Source organism: Olea europaea, unplaced genomic scaffold (genome assembly GCF_002742605.1).
Source record: "Olea europaea var. sylvestris unplaced genomic scaffold, O_europaea_v1 scaffold2364, whole genome shotgun sequence".
NCBI lineage: Eukaryota > Viridiplantae > Streptophyta > Magnoliopsida > Lamiales > Oleaceae > Olea > Olea europaea.
Genome location: NW_019241772.1, coordinates 57,533 through 80,715, shown reverse-complemented (window position 1 = coordinate 80,715; position 23,183 = coordinate 57,533). Strand labels below are relative to the sequence as shown.

Below are 23,183 nucleotides of genomic sequence, written 5' to 3'. Positions count from 1 at the left end.
TCGGGAGGAAAAGAACGAAAAATGAAAAAAGTGAAAGCAAGTGAAAGTTCAAAGACCAAGTTGTAAATAATTCAAAGATGAGAAGGGCGATGGAAATATGATTTGACAGTGCTGGGGGTCAATTGATTGCAATTAGAAGTCAAAAGAAGTGAAATATGATCATAACATTTTCACAAGTCAATTTTCAACTGCACAAGAATATTTTAGATTTTTAGTTAGAGATTGTGATCTATTTTTGACCTAGTGAACTTTTGAATTGGGAAAGAACTATTTCAAGCAAAACTGTATCCTTCTTGTTAGCTTTCCAACGCACTTTGAATCGCCTCAATCAGATATTGGAAGAAAAAGTTATGGCCAAAATATAGAAAACTGTCTGGTAAAAAATGGGTAGGAACCATGCGGTCGCATGGTATTAATTGCATGCGGTCGTACATAGGTGTGCAGGGAATTTCAGGTATGAAATTGATTCAATGTTGCAACCACGACTTTGTACGTTGCGATCGCATAAAACAATTCTGGTCGCGATTTTTCAGTTTCATAATTCCGTTCAACCACTTATGGAAACAAATCTCTACACCATATATAAGCACTAAATCTTGTCTAAGATCGGAAGAATGCTATCATACACTTTTCTCTCATCTTGGTGCTCAAGAAATTCCATGAAGAACTAAAATCGAGGTGAAGCTAGAAAGGAACTCTTTGGATTTGGTAATTTCACATCATTATTTCATGTATTCTGGTTTGTCATTGTTAAACAATTCTAGTATTTAGATTTTCATTCTTATGAAATTACATTGAAATCGGTTTAACATTTACAAGATTTTTCATGGATTCAGTCATAGTTTTTTCATTGTTAAATTAAATTATTTGTTGAGTTTCAATTTCAATTACTTATTGTTGAGATTGGTTTAACTTTTATCAAATTCTTTATAAATCTAGTCATGCTCTGTCTATCGAAAGATTGAAATAATTGTTGAATTTTAATCTTAATATTACTTTATTGACGGATTAATTACTGCATTATGCTTGATGTATATGGTAGATCTTTGATCTTGTTCCAACAAAAATGTGCGAATATGTTATAAGTCTAAATTCTAGGATTGCAATGTGAGTTAAATTGATCTTTATTGTTAAATCCTTCGATTAGAGAGTTGGGATGAAAATTCTCTAATTGAGTAATAAAAATGAATAATAAATGTGATCAACCCAATCCATTTGAGGGAATTTCAACGCTTCACCAACTCAAGACATTAACCTTAATTTCATTACTTTAACATTGAATTCTCCTACACATTTCAAGAGGACAATCAACCTTTTTGGATTCTTTGATTATTTTTCCATCTCCTTGTGGAATCGACACCCCAAAGCTATACTACAACTATCGCGTTATTATTTGGGCGTAATGAATAACTGAGCAATCCGTTGAAGTATCTGCCATGTTGTGAAATTTTGTGCGCAATCCATAGTATCAAAGATATGCTCGTGCCTGCTTAGGAATGTCAATTTTTGGACACTTCTTAAACGTGCTCTTGAACCTCTCCCATGCCTCGAAATATGTTTCAATATCCATCTGCTTGAAAGTATAAACTTTATTCCGAATTTGATGGACTGGAGATTGCGAGAAGAATTTCATTGTAAAGTTTTTCAACATGTCATTCCAAGATAATATGCTCCCCGAAGGTAATGAGTAGAGCCATGCTTTTGCGCTATCCTTCAAAGTATGATCGAATAAACACATTCGAAAGACATCTAATGACATCCCTTCATGGCTGATGACTACACGTAACATTAGAAAAGCTTGGATATGCTCGTGTGAATTTTTCGTAGTTTTCTCGAAAGGTTTAATGTTATGATGATTCTGGAAGAGATTGATGACACTGGTATGATTTAGAAGTTAGCCTATTCGAAGGATGAAATGATAGGAGGTAACACTAGTACATGCATTGGATTCACATAATCTCCTACTAGTATTCGATCCTCGTTGGAAATAGGTATCTGTAGAGCTGGTGGTGGTGGTTAAATCAAATGCTGAATATGATATTTGATTTTGATTCTCAACCATTAGCTTGCTTCTCTTTGTTCTCTTCTACGTTGTCTAAATGTTCTTTCGATTTTGGGGTCTAGTGGAGTTAGATAATCTTGTTAGAATCTTGTAGAAGCTGATGACAACTTGAAAGAAGTGAAACAGAAAGAATTCAGATAGTACAATGAATAACCTAAAAAAAGGAGAAAAAGAAAAAAATATCGAATCTAATATAAACTAATAAACTAAAATTAAAACTCTTATTTCTTGACAACAACGCCAAAAACTTTTTTGGTAAAATCCCTCAAGCGCACGGGTTCATTGACAAGTAATAGATAATGTAAGTTTAGAGTTATTAGCCCATGAGGAATAGTGTTTAATTTTGATCTACTAGTTATTATCAAGTTCGATAAAGAGTAATAATAAAAGAGATTTTTTTTTTTTGTGATTTTGTAATCTAACTTTAACTAAGAAAGCAATTAAGAGTGGTTTATGTGATGAATGTGTTGGATTTCTGAATCCCATTATTAGTGTTATTTCCAATTCTCGACCCATAAAAAATAGTATTATTTTTCGAATGTTAATGAAAATCAGTAATTCAATTTATTTAATATCATTTTCCAAGAGAATCAAACCTATGCTTAACACAATCTGATTTTATTCCTAGTCTAAATTCATATGAAAAACATGTATTTAATGACATGATTTTTCACGTGATTGCAAACGCTATACATATTGTTCATAATATTTATTATCCGTGTGTTAAATATGCAGTATTTTACCTATTGTGAGCCTCCCAATACTATAAATAGGCAATAAGTTATCTAAATAGTGATTGAGCATTCAAATAACACGATGTAGATGCACAAATAATCAAGAAATTCAAGAAATTACCAAATTAACGAGTCTTGAATTAAAAACAACTAATAAGGTTCGTCATCTATCTAATACAATAAAAAACTTAGTCTAACATTTTTATAATTAAATTACACAAGAATAATTGAAAAAAAATATCAATTAGGAATAAGAATATCATTTTTCAAATTCGCAATTTGCTATGCCAAAAAGTGTATCAATTTGAGGCTAAAAATCCAAAGTATAACTCTTTTGGATAGAAATTGATGTTTGATAATATTTTGACTATATTTCATTTTTTTTATACTTCCTTTCTCATCCAATTGACCTATAGCACTCTCAAATATTCATCTTGGGGTCCGTCACAACTTTTGAATATTTGTACTTTAGTCCTCACACTTTTGAATTTTGCCATTCTTCTCTATTTTAGCTCGTTTTCTCCAATTCTTTACCCAAATATGAGTTTTACCTATTAAACACAATAAATAACAATTAGATAGTATGTCAATTAAGGAATTATAAAATATCATTATTAAAGGCCCCGAATAAGTCCATAAAATACACTTATCAATTAACATTGATCTTTGATTGTAATTGTTTATCTATAAAATCATTTGATCTAGTTTTTACCATCAATAGTTCATTTTCATAGTTTTTAACATTGAGAGGTAGAGTATGAGGTCTTGGCCGTCTGACTATTAGTATATCAATGATGCGAGTTTCCGATTTAAGGTTTGGAAATGAATGGACTATAACTTGGAAAAGATGAAAATGCATTAAGAAAGCTTAAGACATTGCGATTATTTGAACACTTAAATTATAAATACATAGTCGCCATGCCAACTTAGCTTTGACACTTAACTTCTACACAAAACTCAACATTTTAATTGGAGTCTTACCTTTTCAATATAATTTTTTGAATTTGTGTGTCCAAAAAAATTTAGCATATAAGTGTAACAATGAGCAAAGATTAATAACGTTGAATGTAACAAAAAAGTGATGCAACATTCGAAAACAGTTGTCTATATAATTACCTGAAGTTTTATCACAAAGGTAAGTTTTTTTATAATCTTCAAATAATAATAATAATAAAAATTTAAATCAAATGTATAAAAATAAAAGAAAGAATTCTTTATTTTATTATTATTATTATTATTATTATTATTATTATTATTATTATTATTATTATTATTATTATTATTATTATTATTATTTTTGAAAACCCACGTCAAAGTGATTGGCAAAAGGTTGGGAGGCAAGTTGGGATAGTAGGGAAGAAAATTTTCATTTTTATTATTATTCTTCATCATTTAATTTTTTGTTTATTTGTCACAACTTATTTAAAAAATAACATTTTTCAACGTCATTTTCAAAAAATCTCTCACACACAAACACTAAGGGTTTGTTTGATTGCAAAGATGGAATTTGAGTAGAAAGAAAACGAATTTTAAGAAATTGAATTGCTTATAAATTGTTTTACTGAGAGTTGTTAATTATTGTATTTGATTGATATAATTTTTCACGCGAAAAATGTTGAAATAAAAGTATTTTTAGTATTCATTTGACTTTGATTTACATGAAAATTGTCAATTAAAAAGATATAGTTAATTGGTATTGGGGATAGGATTTGTTTCCATTGCCCAAAAAAAGCCAAGAAAATCATCTATTTTTTGGTACTCATTTGACTTTGTTTTACATGGAAATTGTCAATTAAAGGAAAATATTTTTTTCAAATTAGGGATATAATTTCTTTTAGTTGCCCAAAAAAAAAATAATAATAAAAATAAAAATTGGCCAGCAGTCTAGAAAATGAATTAATTCATTTTCATCAATTTGGTGAAAAACGGCTGAGGTGGCATGAAAGTGGAAAAATGAATTGCCTAAAAAAATATATCTATCAAACATGCATTTCTGGTAGGATTTCCATTTTCTATGGAAAGGGGCCTCATCAAATAAAGCCTAATAAAATTCTAACTTGCTAATGGGTAATTATATTGAGACATCATTTCATCTATTAACTACACCACATTTTAATTTTTATGAACGCCTTAACTTCATATTTTTCAATTATGTCCCTTACCATTTTTTTTCTTGCACAAATTTTTACCCTCAACTTTCTATTATTTTGCAAATTGTGTCATTGATAGTAATTTTCTTCAAAAAAATTTTGTAAAAAGACTCAGCCTTTGTTTGGGAAGAATTTATAAATTGTTTAATTTATAAATAATACGAGCGGTAAATATATGAATATTACTTGTGGATCCATTGAAATATGAGACAGAAAATGAAGTTTGAACAATTTACTAATGATTTATAATTTTTTCAACTAGAGGCTTATTTGTCTATCTCAATTTTTATAAGCAAAATACAAAAACAAATTCAAAGTTGTGATAAAATATTTGGTCATCATTTCAAAACACAATGACAAAATATTTGGACAAAAATCATTATCAGAAATATAATGTGGTAATTTAATTAATTAAAAAATATATATTATTCCAATTCACCTTCTCCCAGTTAATTAAGGAATGTTGTTTTGAAAATGAAAAATGTGATGAAAAATTGGGGATATAAAAAGAAAAATTTTCTTGCAATTTCTAATCATGATTTAAATAGTGTCAACTTTGATGTAATTATTATTACCACTATTTAATTAATAACAAGGTAAAATTGTTCCATGTGACCTCGAAAGATCAAATGTTACGTTATGAAGATTGGGGACCAATATGCTAAACACCTCAAAGTTTGGGAATGTCCTCATATTTATTTAATAATTTTTTATTACCAAAAAGACTCTGTAAGAGACGGACATGCAGTTCGTGAACAAGTTGAAAAAAAAATAAAAAATAAAAAACACTAAGAACTTTGCTATTTGTACAGTTTTCATTACACATTTTCACACAATTCGTCCCGAATCACTTTAATGGATTCAAGACGTGTCGTGCGTCGATGGTAGATACCAGTTAAACGTCGGACCCACTACCAAGACAATTTTGACTTTCTTGACTGAAAAATATTTTTAACAAAATTTTGGTAGAGTTTCCCCTGAAATATGAACTAAACCACCTGAACAATAATCAATTTTTCTTCAAATCCATACATATAATATTAATCAGGGCACGTCAGTCCCTCAAAATACGAACTATTCAAATAAATATTTACTTGTTTTACGACCAACCCTCAAATATACTAAAGATACTAAATATGCAGTGAATCCATGATAACATTTTTCTAACATAAGCTATATATAACCCAAGAAACAGGTACTACCTAATCTGATGAAATAGGCCATACAACTAATGACGTGTGGCTCAATTCGATGAATTGACAGGCTCCAATACTGCTCAACTCGACTACTATCTGATATAGAAAAATGTGAAAAGAAATACGAGCTTACAGCTCAGTGAGTGAATAATTTGTAAATAAGTATACTTTTCTTTTATGCATATTTTCTGAAAATTTTAGCTATATTAAAACTTTGAGACATTCTGGAATTTGGTAACACTTTTAAAACTAAACATGATTGCATTATAAAATTCTTTGTTCTTAATTCTTGATAAGCAATTGCAAAGTATAATGACATAATCAATTTGATATCCATGAAAATTTATAAAATATTACTGCTGCTCAATACTATAAGCTGAAAGCTTTATTTTGGAAACTGAATTAACTGAATTCTATAATTTGAAATCTGATAAGCTGTAAAAATACTAAAAAATCACGCCAAAAAGATACCCAATGAATAGCCTTACTCATTTCCAGAGTAATCTCGATGTATAAGGCAAAACCATTCAAATATGATAATCTGAAATCCATAAGCTGAACTGTAAACAGGGAAATGAAAGCTGAAGACTAATAATGCACTAAATATTTAAAATTCACATCAAAATATACCTCATGTAAACATTCACTAATGATCTAAAAGCTATAAAATCATATGCACATAAATTGTCTTATCAATACTCTGTACATGGCCGTAACCCCTCAGTGCACAAGATGCAAACAACATAATCATCTCTATACATGGCTGTAGCCCCTAGTGTATAATAGGTACCTTTACCCACGGTCACAGCCCCTCAGTGAATAAGAGTTACCCTTACACATGGTTGTAACCCCTCAATGTATAGGAGTTAAATATATGACTCTAGTACATGGTTGTAGCCCCTCATTGCACTAGAGTAAGATAATTATATCAATTATTTTCTGATAATTTCAAAACAATCATGCTCATTTACTAATTTCTCGAAAATAAGACATTTTATGTAATTAATATGCTTCTTTAAAATAAAAAGAAAATCTTTTTTTTTTTTGGAAAAGAAGGTTTTCCGCTCACCAAGACAAGCTATAGGCTATGAATGCCAATAAGCTTTTCCAATATCTTAGTCACCACCTTGTTGAAATTGGAAATTAAGTAATCCCCAAGCTTGAGCTCCAATTCGTACTTATCTCACCTCTTTTCTTCTTCCCTTTTTCTTCCTTTCTTTCTTATTCTTTTCTTCTTTCTTTATTCTTTTCCATTTTTCTTCTCTGTCTTGGCCTTTATGCTTCACTTCCCGATTTTTCTAGTATGTGTGTGTGTGTTTTTGGGAGACAAAATGCTCAAAGGTTGAATATAAATGCCCACTTAATAAAAATTGCAAGGGAAGTCCCTCAACTCCATTTTAATATAACATTTAACCCTTCTAACTTCCCTTAATATAAATGTAAATTCCCAACTTTAAATTGTATCCAATTAAACACTCATATATTGCCAATTATAAAATAAACCCCAATTTTTTATTGACTTTGACCTTGACTAGTCAGTTTTTGATTTTTGACCAAGAAAATTTGAATTGTAACACCTTTAGTGGACAAGTCCAGAAAACTAAGCTGCGTAGCAGAAGACGAAGAGAAATGGCTATCCAACGGGATCTTCGGCCTTCAACCGAATGCCTTTTACATGCATTGAGCACTTTCACATAGCAACTAACCCAAAAATCAAACCCTCACTATATATTACATATATACTGCATCTTCATATATGTATATCATGTATTGACTAGGGAAGGAAACCTTATTGGAAATTTTGTTGTTCCTTTTGAATTTTAGGACTCCAATAATTTCAAAGATGCACTCAATATTAGACAATATGATAATTGTAAAGCGTCTTCTCTTTCGAAGACTCCAGTTGGTTGTAACATTTTAGTATAAATACATTATTAATATATCATTCTTTTGACATCCAAACCTAGCACTTTCAACCCATTTATTTTTTTTTCTTTATATGGTATCATAGCCAAATTAAACTTGCACTTTTTTTTTCCAGGTTCATAAATCCGCAAATGGCCTCATCTGAAACAAATTTCTCTCCCCTCAACTTTGAAAGCAATGGCATAAATGGATCCTTTAACCTTCGTTATCTTCTTCCTGCCTCCTTCAAGCTTGAAGGACCTAACTATCTAGGATGGCAATCGTTGTCTCTACCATTTTCCAACCAATTGCGGTCAATGATGGCTCATATAAAGCATTAGTTATAGACACTTGCACAAGGTGGTTGCACCATTTATGACTATCTTCAAATTGCTAAGTGCTAAGGCTCTTGCTGATCAAAGGACTGCAACGGGTTTTGTCCTCCAATACTGTCATTTTGCACTCATTTTTAATAAGCAGAAGAATAGTCTCTCACAGAAAAAAGAGACCTCCCTGCAAACAAATTGGCCCACACCAAATACTCGAAATGATGGTTCCTCCAATGTCCTGTAGTATACACAAGCGTCAATTCCGAATCAGGGACAATATGCACTAGGAAATCGGCCCATATGTTAAATATGTGGGAATACATGTCATATTGCTCTTGACTACGTCCACATATTTTATTTTTCATACCAAGGCCGACATCCTCGTGCCAAGCTTACAGCAATGGTCGTTGAATCTAACAGTGCTTATAAGCACCAAGTATAGCATGCTGAAGGTTGGGCCATTATGTTCTATATAAATGCCCATTAGAGATGAATTATGCTCCTTTGCCATATAAATGGTGACAAAAGCAGTGATTGATTAGAGATTGCATTATTAGATGCAAAGCCAACAAGACGATGTCGGGTCCCATCAAAAAAGGGAAAAGTAGAACCCGAAAAAAGGGGAAAAAATAATCCAGCTATTTATCTAAACATTTTAACTTTTTATTTTTTAACTACACTTCGACCCAAGTTCAGTTTCGTTTCAACCCATTAGCTATTGAGGTTCTTGATCTTTTCTTTTCAATGCCAGTCTAATTTTTAAAACACTAATTTTACTAGTAAAGTCTCGACCACCTTGATCATTGTCACAAGTTAGCTTCCGTCTGAACCCCATTATTTCAATTTATAATTTCTGAAATATTATTTTTTTGAAGAATGTGTGTGAAAAGGGAAAAAAAGGTTTTTAATTTATGTGTAATATTATTTTATAGAAGATTGTGTGATTGAAAATAAGAGAGAAAAAATTATAATTTGAAATAATAGGAGCCAAATGGGGGCTTAGTTGAATTGAATATGCCTTTAATAAGAAACTAGCACACGCTTGGAAATAAAACATATCCTATCCTATCCTACATATATAAAAGAACGAAACTTTGCTGGACACATGTCGCAATTTCACATCGCCTTCTTTTTCTTTTTTTCTTCATTTTATTGTTTCTCCATTTTCCCACGCCATCGGCCATACCTCTTTCCTTCTCCATTTTTCCACGTTATCGTCATACCTCTTTACTTCTCCAACACAATCACCCATTTACCCAAGAATACATGACTTCTACACGGTGCTACCCTGATTCATGAATTAAAGTTTTTTCTCTCATTCTCTTCCCTAATTGTAAACTTTCTCTGGATATTGATCAGAATTTTAGCCGCCTCATTTGCCTACTTCCAGGTAATGATTTTAAGAAATGGGTTTAATCTTGAACTTATACAACCCATTCTTCTCTTCAATTCTTAAGTCTCATCATTTCTTTTTAGCTCTTTAGCTCCTTGCATGGACGGAGCAAAATGCTCCATGCATGCATGGAGCATTGGAGAAATTTATTATTATTATTATATATGCTCATTCAGATTTTCCTTTTTTTTTTTGTTTTCATTTCTAATTTTTGTGTGTGAGTATATGTTTATTGGATTTTGTTTATTGTTAGTATGTTGTAAGCGTCCTGTTACCAAGAGTACTAAAAATGATCTTAATATTATGTTTCATAAAATGTGTATATGCTAGAAGGTACTATGTGATGCAGATATGTTTATATGTGGCATGCTTTAGCTGGATACTGGGAAGGAGTTCCCCTTCTTTTGAATCACTAAAGAAGTACAATCCTAAGCTTGCTTATCCAGTTCGATCGTTGGGAAATACACCATAAGTTCCACCATAAGCTCTAATAATTGTACGAAGTATTTTCTTCATTTTAGATTGTAAGAGCAAGCATATTTATACTAATCAATGTCTTTATATTTCCTTTTGGAAGGCTCCTAAGGTTGATGAGTTGAAGTTTTTTGCATCCCAACTTTACTATAGCAATTCTGAAGGTTTGGTTTCAACTGGAAAATTGATCGAGGTAATTTCAAAGATACATTGCTTCCATAAATGTTTTGTTCATGCAATTTCATCAATATAAAAAATATGATCATTGGAGCTACATAATAACTTAAAAGAAGGGGGCATAAAGTAAATGTCTTGCGAGGCTATGGGTGTTGGGATTTGAATCCAAAATCACCACCATATATTAATGTGTGGAATTAATTGGTCCTAAATAACTATGTTAACTAAATGCCAAAGTATATTTTTTCGTTCGCTTATTTAGTTGATTAATTAGTGCAATTACATTCAAGACAATAGTATCTCCAACTTCGATTACTTCTATTTGGGAGTGCTTGATAAATGTAATTTGTGCACTTATTTAGGCCACATTATTAAACTTTAAGTCATTAAATTATTAATTTATATTTAACTTTGATCAATTTTCTTTTTGTTTTCCGTGATGGACTTGTCGGAAGCAATTGAAGAGAAAAGGACGATTATCGAATAAAAAATGCAATTTTGGGATCAAACTCCACGTGCTAGAAATTGAAAGACTTAAGTGCATTAATTATAAGGAAGCGAGGCCTTGAACGATAAATTGTAACTAATTGGGCCTCAAATAAATGGAAAGTGAAAAAGAATACTTGGGCCTCAATAATTGTAGAAAATGGGCTGCCTTGGGATTTATAAAAGATAGATAGAAAACGGCAGCCAGGAGAAAAAGGAAAACGGAAGAAAAACCTAAAAGAGAATTTAGTCTTCTTTGGGGAGTCAACAAAAACGGCTGCTAGAGGGGAGAAAAGAGGAGAATTTGGACGGCTGCTGGCAGGAAGAAATTGAGTAACAGTAGGGCTGCCGAACTATATTATATATATACACATTGGGAGGCCGCTAACGGAGTTGCTGGGGAATTAAAAAGGCAGCTGCTTGGAGGAAAATAAAAGTTGGCGTTGAAAGTCAGGCATTGCAGGCTGTGGGAAGAAAGGAAGGGAAGAATTCTTGGGGCTTTGCTTTGGAATTCAATCACAGTGGCAGCCAAATTAAAGGAAGCAAAACGGGAGAATAATCTAGAGAAAATTGGTCCCTTTTTGGAGTTAAAAAAAAAAAAAAGGATGCAACTGGGGAAATTAATTAGAGATAAATACATACAAGAAGAGGCGCTTGGGGGGTCAACATAGATAAATACAAGCTGTTGAAATTGGGCAGTAAAAAAGGGCAGAGCTGCTGGGAAAGAAGGCAAAGAAAAAGGCTGATTTGGCTGATTTATATATATATATACAGCAATTGCGGCAGAAAATTTAAAGGAATTGGAGACTAATCTATAGACAAAAAGGCAGCCAATTGGGGGATTAATACACATTGATACACACGGAACCGAGAGGAAGAAAAACCATAGAAAAGCTGGTTGGAAATAAGAGATTTCACATTGGATTCGAAGAAAGGCTGCCGGCTGAGTTTTTTGTGCAACTTTCTTCAATAATTGTGCAAGGAGCTTGAAAATTGAATCACTTCCCGTCGATTTTCGGTGATTTCCTTTCACTTTTATTTGTTTAATTCAACATGATGCTAGGCTAAATCTTTACATATTTGCGCACCATTAGGACAATAAATTGCTTATTCGTAGTATTGGAAAACTCATGATAGGTATAGTACTATTATTGGTACACACGGACAATAAATATTAGGAATAATATTTGTGACGTGTATGATCATATGTGATAATCTTAAATGTCAATGCATGTTTGCCATATGAATTCGGATTAGAAATAGGTTCGTCTTGTGGTAACCATAGGCTTATCATATCTTAGAAGAGAATAATAAATAAAAGTGAAATTATCGATTGTCGCAATGGCAAAAAATTTACATAGTTATTACTGGTTGAGAATTAGAATTAAGTATTGATCAGTGGCGTCAAAAATCTAATACGTTGATACATTTGATTTTTAAACCAACTTTCATTGTTTTCACAAGTTTTAGTTATAAAAATTCGTTAGCTATTCATTCGATCTTTTTTATTACAAACACGAATTTAAATATATCAAATATACTAGAATGATCATTATTTCCTGTGGGACGATAACTCTCTCATCATGATTATTACTTGTACAACGAACCCATATGCTTGCGGAATTGTGAATTTGACTGCATTATTACTCCTTGGAATCTACTTAGCTTTTACCTTGATAGCGTCTTTTAGGTATAGAATTCTTTAATTCAAATATTTTGGTTAAAACTTTATATGAAATAATGTTTATGTTATATATCATTATTTTATTTCAATTATTTGTGAATCAGAGGTTGCAAGCATATATGAGAATATAGGAAATGCGCAAGAAGCTCAAACTTCTTTACTATGGGAAAGAGCATATCCCAATTTGAGGCTTGACACTTTTTGGAATTTATTTTTCTTCTATGTTTAGATGGTTGTTTTATTTTTTTTCCCTTACTTTATCACAATTTAACTAAAGATATTAATGGTATGTTTGATTGCAAGCATCGAATCTACATGAAAAGAAAATAATTTCTAGGCAATTGAAAATTGTCAATTAAAGTGTTTGATTTATTTTATTTTAAACCTAGAAAATGTTATACTTGTCAATTTTTTATTAATAGGTAAATAGAGGAGAGAGGGAGGGAGTAGATGAGAGAGAAAAAGAGAATGAATTACCTGGAAAATAAAAATCTACTCTCCTCAAGGAAAATATTTTCCTTGTTTTGAAGGAAAATATGGTCATGTGATCAAAAGTAGGAAAATATTTTTCATGGAAAAATATCAATTAAAATAGCTAAGAAGTAGGAAATTGGTAGAAAAATATTGGCAATTAAACACACTATTAACTTATATTAGAACTTTATCATGAAGATTATACGGCAAAAGATTTTGTTGGAGCTAGTTAGAAAACGATTTACGTTGTATATGATAATCGGGCAGCTATTACTTGCACGAAATGTTCAAATTCTCTGAAAGTGACCATTAATTAGGAAATAAGAGATTTACTTTTATGTAAATCTTATAGGAATGTAGAAAGGTCGCTTATCAATGAATTATATCGTGTTAAATATTTGTACATATTGACATTAAATAAGTTAATTTCTTCTGAGTGGAGGCATGTTGACTATAAGTCATTAGATAAGAGAGTTCATTTGGTGATTGTGCAAAAGAGACTAAGAGCTTGTTTGGGAGTGATTTTTCACCCCAAAAAATTGATCTTTTGATCGTTATTTCACTATTCCAGCTGTGAAGTTTGACTTCTTCTCTCGTGGGTGGCCCCCACTTTCCTCCTAACGGTCACAAAATCATTCTCAAAATCACTCTCAAACGGGGCCTAAAAAAAATTACAGTATGATATACTCAATCTTGTATTGACTAGTTTTGAGACTAATCAAGCCTTTGTGATCGGATATGTTGGCGGTGTGTTTATCTTGAAACTGTTAAATTTGATTCTTTGAGGATATTTATATACATGAATTGGGACTTTGTCCAAAAAAAGCTTTCTCTAAAGCTACTGATTAGCTTGGATAATATGATATTTAATTATTTTCAATTTTTAATCGGTCCATGTTTTTCTATTTATCTTATCAAATTTAATCTATTAGTACTTACTAGCATTTGAATATGTGAAATTGTAAAGTAAATAGCAAGTTCTACCATATAAGATATCGTAAAAAAATTGGTAATATACCATCGCTTACTCTTTCTTTAATTACGACTTTATCCTCCTCCTAGCATAGCCTCTTGCTTTGATCCAAAAATTGACTAAGGACAGAAGCAACCTACAAGCATTAGCAACCGCTTTCGTTTTATGGAAATGGGATCCCCAATAGCTAGAGACAAAAGATTCATATGAGAAAACATAAGTAAACGGGCCTCCACTTGAGCCTCCAAAGATAAAGGTACATGAACAGCCATTTGATCCCCATCATCAAAATCTACATTGAATTTCTTACAAACTAATGGATGTAAAAAAATAGCATGCCCCTTCACTAAAACGTGCTGGAATGCTTGTATGCCTAATCTATGCAAAGTGGGTGCTCTAATCAGCAATACAGGATGTCCCTACATAACTTCCTGAAGTATTTCCCATACAATCTGTTCTTTTTCTTGAATTTTACTCTTAGCAACTCCTATGTTCGACGCAAGATGTTGTCTAATTAGACCACGAATTACAAATGTCTAGAAAAGCTCTATTGCTATTTCACGCGACAATCCACATCGATGTAATGAAAATGAAGGACCCACGACAATGACGGAGCGACTTGAATATTGGGTTATTCATTTTTAGTAAGTTACTATTTAACCTCATTATTTGAAATTGTAGAGTAATGCTATATAGCCACATTGGGTTGCCCTAGTTTAGCTGATCCAGATGATAGGCTAAATGAAAGGTGAAATTAAATGACTTATTTAATTTCACTTATTATTTAATGTCAAGTTAACGCCACCTAGACTGGGGTTGCAACCCTAGTGGGGTTAATAGGATTACTCAAAATTATATGGTTGGGATATTGTTGTTGCTATTGTTGTTGTTGTTGTTGTTGTTGTTGTTTTTTTAAATTGTGTGATTAAAAAAGATGAATTTTTTTTTTGGGATTATGTATAATATTATTTTATTGAAAAATATATATTTGATAAGAAGATAGAGAAAAATGAATTATAATTTTAATAGGGCCAAACACATGTTAAATAATGTATGCAAGTTGCAGAGATTGTAAAGATTGTTTTCTCAAATGGTAATAGTCATTATCTTTAATCATACCATTCTTTTTTCTTTAATATTTAATTGTATTTATTATGCTGGGAATTTTTGTGACTTGTATTGTGAAAAGCATTTGACAGATCAACTTTTTTTTTCGAAGTACGTCAATTTTGTGTGGCAATAGTTCATCGTGTTCCCATCAAACTTTTTCGCCTAATGCTTTGTTTATTAACTCGATTAGAATCAATTTTTCTAAGGATGTGTTAACTGTTGAACAAGCCAATTTGCTGTATTATATATGTAGGTTCACTTTTAGTACTCATCCGGAGATCAGATATATAATAAAAATATTTTTGATTTTCACGTTACCAATAATATAAATGATTGTTTTAATGTATCTTGTTATTGTAAAGTAGAGCACTTTGTTATCATATTTGCACATTGAGACATCCAAGGTCATTTATACTTAAGTCAGCCTTTATAATTTGTTGTGACGTTTTTGCACTTTATCAAAATGTTAGACTGCAATTTTTCTCCCATTGTTGTTATTTAAATGCTAATGTAATGAGAGAGAAATGTCTCACCTTTACTTAATGAATTTCTTGTTTTTCCTTTTTTAATTAAATTTAATATAATGAATTATGAAAATTGGCTTCATATGCACCAGTCTTTGTGCAAGGAAGGCTAAGATGAACATATATTCGTTTGCTTATTTTCATAAATTTATAATTATGCTACTCTTCAAATACACTCTTAAGCACTTTGAAGCTATGTTCTTAGAATTTAACTCATTGAGCTGTTGTTTGTCTATCATTCTCCAAAAATTCTTTTTTTTCCCCATTTTAAACCCATTTTCAATCATACATTATCATAATGAAATATTTTGCATGTGAATTCAAAATTTTTCTTACCTTTCAACCGCACATTATTAGAAAATTACTATTTCAAAAGTTATTCTCCCAAAAAATTCTTTTTAATATGCATCAAATAAGTATTGATGTTGATATAATAAGATTGTATTGTTCTTCTGTTGTCAAAATATGGATTCTAGTGTTCAATTTGAATTTAAATAATTAATATATTATACTTTTGCAACTGGATAAAATATTGAAAGGTGCTTTACTTCAAAAACTATGGGATTTGTAATATCATGCATTCTCTATGAAAAATGGTAAATTTTGATTCTTTTGTACTTTTACATTACAAATGACACAGGTTCCGAATAAGGTGTCTCCCGATGCAACGATTTTGTTAATAGTTGGACGTCACATTGTGGTTCCATTGTTGTAGAGGACATAGCTCCAAAGTTCATAGAGATTATGTAGAGTCGACTAGAATGTTTTGAAAATGGCCCAAATATTGAAGATAGAGAGTCCGTGTGTTCGTTGTTTTTCAAATTGTATACAGTTGATAACATCATCCATCAATTGTTATAGTAAATTCTTTAGATTGATTTTAATGTATTCATTCATGGAACACTTTACTTTTGTGTCGTGGCATCAATTTGCTTGATTATGTTATGAACCTTAATTCATAGCAGCGAATTTATTAACTTTAAAATGATATATTGTTTATTTTTTTATTCAAATTAGTCACGTGCTTGGAAACATGTCATGTTGGGGGCAGTGTTCAAGTTCTTAACATCTTGTATTCAGGAAAGAGATGTTATGTTTTCATCAAGATATTCAGTAAATATCTCTCGTCTATGGATAAATATTTTTTTTCTGAATGCAGAGTGTTTAGAGCTTGGTCATTGCCCCCAACATGATATGTTTTCAAGTACCAATTGAATAAAAAAAAAATAATCCGTCATTTTAATGATAGTGAATTCGCTGTTATAAACCAAGGTTCCTAGCATAATCAAGTAAATTAATAGTTCTTATTGATTTCACGACACAAATGTAAAGTGGTTCATGAATGAATATATTAAAATTTATCTAAAGAATTTACTATAACAATTGACGGATGTTGTTATTAACTGTATACAATTTAAAAAACAGAGAATGAAAACTCTATCTTTAATATTTTGGTCGTCTTCAAAGCATTGCAATTGACTCTCCATAATCTCTGTGAACTTTGGAGCTATGTCATCGACAAAAGTGGAACCCCAAGGTGTCGTCAGACTATTGACAGAATCATTATATTGGGGTAAAAGAATTAGACTTTACCATATTTCACAAAGAATGCATAATGTTCCAAATCCCACATTTTTTTAATTAAAGTTCTTTCCAATGTTTCATCTAGTGGGAGAAGTATAATATATTGATTATCTAAATTCAAATTGGATACTAGAATTCATGTTTTGACAACGGAAGAACAATACAATCTCATCATATCAGTATAAGCACCTATTTGATGTTTATTAGAAAGAATTTTTTTTGGGAAAAATGAGTTTTGGAATGGTTTTTTTTTGATAATATGGTTGAAAGGTAATAAAATATTTTATTGTGAGACTGTGATTGAAAGTGAGTTAAAAAAAGAGTTTTTTGGGGAACGATAGACAAATAAGAGTTAAATGCCAGTAATCACAGCTTCAAATTGTTCTAGTATTTGGGAATGATATCATTATAAATTTATGAAAATAAGCAGATAAAGATATTTTTATCTTGGTCTTTTCACATGCCAAAGGTTGATGCATATGGAAGCCAATTTTAATAATTTTTCATATTAAATTTAATATAAAAGAAGAAATTCACTAAGTAATGGTAAAACATTTCTCTCTCATTACAATATCATTTAAATAATAACAATGGGTGAAAAATCGTGGTGGAACCTTTTGAAAAGGTACATGAAATTCACGACAATTTATAAATGTTGACTTCAGTAGAGACGACTTTTGATATCTCAATGTGTAAAATCTCACAACAAACTACTCTGCTTTACAAAAATATGGTACATTAAAACAATTATTTATATTATTTGTAACATGAGGATCAAAAATATTTTTATTATGGATATGTATTATAAGTGAGACTGCATATATGATACAACAGATTGGTTTGTTCAACAGCTATCACATCCCCAGGAAAATTGATTCCAATTGAGTTAGTAAACAAAGAATTAGGCGGAGAAGTTTAATGAGAACACATGAACCATTGCTGTACAAAATTGATATACTTCGGAAAAAAAGTTGATGCGCCAAATGCTTTACACCATACAAGACATAAAAATTTCTTGCATAATAAATACAGTTAAATATTAAAGAAAAATGAATGGTATGATTCAATATAACGATTGTTTCCATCTCAGAAAAACAAGCTTTGCAGCGTGCATCATTTAGCCTTTGTTTGGCCCTACTGAAATTATAATTTTTTTCTCTATCTTCTTATCAACCATATATTCTTCAATAAAATAATATTACACATTATCCTAAACTTTTTTTCTTTTTTAATCACACAATTAAAAAAAATACTATTCCAACAATTAAAATTTCTAATAATGGGGGCTAAATGGTGACTTACTAAAAATGGATAACCAAATACAAATGGTGTATAATCAAAGCAGGAGGCTATGCTAGAAGAAGAGTAAAGTCGTAATTAAAAAAAATGTAAACGACCCGATATGTTAGAACTTGTCATTGAATGCACAATTCCATATATTCACATACTAGTGAGTACTAACGGATTAAGTTCGATAAACTAAATAGAAAGAAATGGACCGGCAAAAAATTGAAAATAATAGAATATCATCTTACCCAAACTAATTAGTAGCTTTAGAAAAAGCTTTCTTTGGACAAAGTCTCAGTTCATGTATATAAATTTCCTCAAAGAACCAAATTTAACAGTTTCAAGGTGAAGACATTGCCAACATATTATCTAGTCACAAAGGCGATTAATTTGATTGGTCTCAAAACTAGTCAATACATGATCGGATATATCATGCTGTAATTTCTTCTTATTCTCTTTTGCAAAATCATCAAATGAACTCTTTGAGCCAATGACTTGTAGCACCCGAACTTTTTCGAGATCGGGGTTAGAATGCTTCCACTCAGAAAAATTAACTTATTTAATGCCAATATGTATAAATATTTAATGGCGGCCTTTTTTTACATTTCTATAAGATTTACATTTTATGTAAATCTTCCATTTCCTGATTAATGATCACTTCCAGAGTATTTGCACATTTTGCATAAGTAATAATTGCGCGACTATTATCCATTGCATAGCTCCTTTTCTAATTGGCTCCAACAAAACCTTTTGGTATATAGTCTTCGTGATAAAATTTTAAATAGAAGTTAATATCTTTAGTTGAATTATGATAAAGTAATGGAAAAGAATAAAACAACCAACTTAACATTAAAAAAAAAAAAGAATAAATTTCAAAAAGTGCCAATCCTTAAATTGGGAGATGCTCTTCCCCCACATTAAAGAAGCTTGAGCTTCTTGCGTATTTTCTATATTCTCATATATGCTTGTGATTCACAAATAATTAAGATAAAATAATGATATATAACATAAACATTCCATCCTACATATAAAAGAGTGGAAGAATTAACGAGTTTCAAGATGTCAATAGTTGAGTAGTTCTCACTTTGTGTGTTTGACCTGTTGATTAGTGGTGTTTTTCAAAAATATTTTTTTCATTCTATCTGTCGGTTGTATCCTTAGTTCTAATATTCCAGTTAAGCAAAAGATCATTTGCTACACAAAGAACTATTTAAGTGATTTTTGTTCTTGTTGAATAATAAGAGGCTACATCATAAGTTTGAGTTACATAGATGAGTAATATTGTTCATACTATTAGGCATTCTTTTGTGTGGTGAGAGGGAAAGAAGCACTCTCATTCACAGATCCTTTATCGGCTCCTCCAGCAACTGTAGTTTTTTGGTTAATTTGATTGCACCTTCTTTTATGCATGTTTATTTGTTAATGTTAGCTGTCAATTGCTTTTGTCGTTTTAGTAATTCTATTTTCAGTAACCTTTGGTCTATTTCCTACTACTGGATGAAAATTTTTAATTATTACATTGTATCAAGTTTCGAATTGTTTTTTCAACGATGTCATCTTGGAGTATTACGCTAGATTCCTATCTTATGATGATTTCGATATTCCTTTTCCAATTGTCATGCTATTATCAATATTAAGGTGATAATTACAGATAAGTTTGATCATTGACGACTTTATATGAGAAGATCGATTGTCAACATGGCCCATTGTTGAAATTGGTTCTACCATGAAATGTTGTGCCCAGTGTTCTAGGGGTGCTACTGATCAGTCCTTACAACATGTGATGTCAATCTTCTATTGATTTGTGACTTTGTTTAAAGCTACAACACTTTTTACAGTGCAAATGTTGTTTGTTCTTTTCTGATAATAGTGATTCTTCCTATTTCTTAAAATTCTTCTGAATGTTGGTAGTATCTATTGTTTTAACAATTTCAGAAAGTAAGTTCTTCTTGGATTTTTACCAAGTTAATAATATATAATAGGCCAAGCCAAAAATGAGAAATGATTGCTTGTTCTCTAAGTAACTTTAACAATATTGCCTAACTGATTAGCTGATCATATTCTATTAACTATTTATGTGTTTACAGGTTGAGAATGTTAAGCAACATTGTTTTCCTATTTTCCTAATGCTTTTAATTGTCCCATGCTGGAAGAGAATGACTTCAGAAATGATAGTGTGAGTTGTTTTTGATTTCTTTTTATTTTTAGGAATAGAGAAAGTATACCTATTATTTCACACAATTACAAAAATCTATAGCTCTATGAGAGCCATATGTGGTGTTGGCATGGTTAAGGGATTCGAAAAGACCTTGTACATGACCAAAGGTGGTGGTGCTAATGTAGTAGCCTACAGTTACACCAAGTGTGATGCCCTAGGTGCTGAAATTGTCGTTACCTCTGTGCTCGTTTACAATATTTTCTCTACTACTGATGCCAAACATAAAGTTAGAGACTCACAAGTTCCTATAAGCATTCCACCTGTCATTGTAGGCCTGTTTCTATTGACATTATTGATTAGACTTAAGCGAATATAAATCATTCTTCATATTAGGTATGATTAAATGTGATTGAGCTTGAACAAGAATTGTCTTCTGTATCTATAAGAATCTCTATTTAGGTTTGGATTTGAGTTTATGTATATTCTATACATTCATTTTACTTTATTTATGACATTTCTTGATTACTAAGATAAATCAATATCTTTGGCTGATGAGTGTGTGTTAATATAAGTGGTTCCTCACCTATCATATTCTCAAACGTCCTTGTTCGGAGCATATTTGGCTAAGCTTAAGCTTTACTTATATTTATTAGGTGAATAAGTAAGTTGTGTAATAAGCATATTTTTTATTGGTCAAGGTTGTAACTTGTTATTATTTGAAAGTAAGAAGGGTAAACGCGTTTGTAAATAATGTACTTTTTTAAGCGTAGCCAAGTATTCAAAGAGTTATTATTTTCCATGATTTTAGCTATTTTTGTTTTGTTTTTTAGTGTTGATTTATGTATTTTATTTAATCGATCAAGATGAAGATGTAAGAAATGTTGAATACAGAGTATGGAATCCTTTCCACTCGAAATTGATAGTTGCCATTCTTGGTGGAGTCAGTGATACTTGTCTAATATTTTATTTATATCTATTATCCTGATAAGATGTGTGTTTTTGTCATTAATGTTGATGCATTTTATATATCCAATAATCTTATCTGCACAATTTACTTTCTGGTCTATTTGGTTTTGAAACCTGGTGCTCGGTATCTTTTATCTAGGAGCTACTTCAAGAACAATTATTTCTCATCTATATAATTTTGTTGGCCCTGCAAGTAATTTTCTTTGTCAGAGCTCTATCATTTCTCCATATATTTCATGGAGTGGTGTTTATGAAATCCTGTTTGTAATTACGTTGTTTGCAGACTGGAATGGCATACGCAATGAAATTTTCTCACATAAGCAATAGGGACTTGGTCAACATGACGAATAAGAGGGTGAATGTTATTCCTTTTTTTGAATCATTTTTGCAAACTACGTTGAGAAAGACCAACCTCCTATGTACCATATTCTTTTTGTACCTCGAAAGGGAGAGCGGGACCATGCATGTTGCCGCCAGAAGCAGAACCCCATATTTCTTCTATCATGATTAATCTTCCATCTACTCATCCATCTACAGATAGTGTGTGTGCATAATCTGAACAAGGTGCTGCTCATGCCATTATATGAGGGAAAATAGACTTGGAAAAGGAATCGTGGCCAAGCATTCAGAAAGTGTCAAGAGTCTTGTGTGAAAGATATTGGAGCCACATCCTAAACTTCGACTCACTACAAAACAATTTCTGGGTAAAATATTGTTCGCGTTTGCTAAGTTATTTAAAAAATATAAAATCCTATTCATTATGCTGTAAATCAGTTTTGTTCGGACAATCTTCACTCTCTAGTCTTCTATTTCATGCTTTGTGCAATTTACCTATTTCTTGGGGCTTTAGTGTTCATTTTTTGCTTGGTTGCCTCTTTACCGAATCTTGACATGTTTTCTATTTTTAAGTTTGTCTACACAATTCTTTTGCTCTTGATTTGTGTCCCATTATGCATGTATAATGGATTCTGCTCCATAGTAAATTTAGTTTCAAGGAAAACTTAAAAATATCTAATAATTTAAAAATTTTGTAGTTCAACAAATTGTCTAGCTTGTTATTTATTGCTAACAATAAATATCAAACAAGTTGGCCATGAGAACCATGCTCCATAAGGGGGAAAATGATCTTTGCACTACCAGATTGAGTGGAGTAGTTGTTGTACTCAATGTTTTTAAAATCAACCTCAAAAGGTCGAACCAGGGTCGAACCGGGATTGAACCGGTGACTTTCATAAAATCAAAATGAAAAATATACATTTATAAAGAAGGGAAAAAATGAAAAGCAAATATTGAAATCAAATCACAAAACCATCAAAAATATTTCTATAAGCAAATTTCGATCACAAGTGCAGCAAAAATCAAACAAATTTTTAAAAAACCATAGGCTTTGGCTCCATTCAATGGTCGACAAACTTGTTCTCTTCATTAATTCATTTGCCTCTCTCTCTCTCTCTCTCTCAAATGTATTAACCATTTTGTGGGTTTAATCCCAAACATAGTTTTCCTTAATCTGAAGC

The 23,183-nt window shown here is 31.1% G+C and overlaps 1 long non-coding RNA gene across 1 annotated transcript; it reads left to right on the top strand.

The window, feature by feature from the left end:
- Nucleotides 1-11,121: 11,121 nt before the first annotated feature.
- Nucleotides 11,122-22,436, top strand: LOC111381749. The gene is made up of 2 exons (XR_002700394.1): nt 11,122-11,924; nt 21,950-22,436. It is a non-coding gene; the product is annotated as an uncharacterized LOC111381749 (long non-coding RNA).
- The last annotated feature ends 747 nt before the right edge of the window (nt 22,437-23,183 follow it).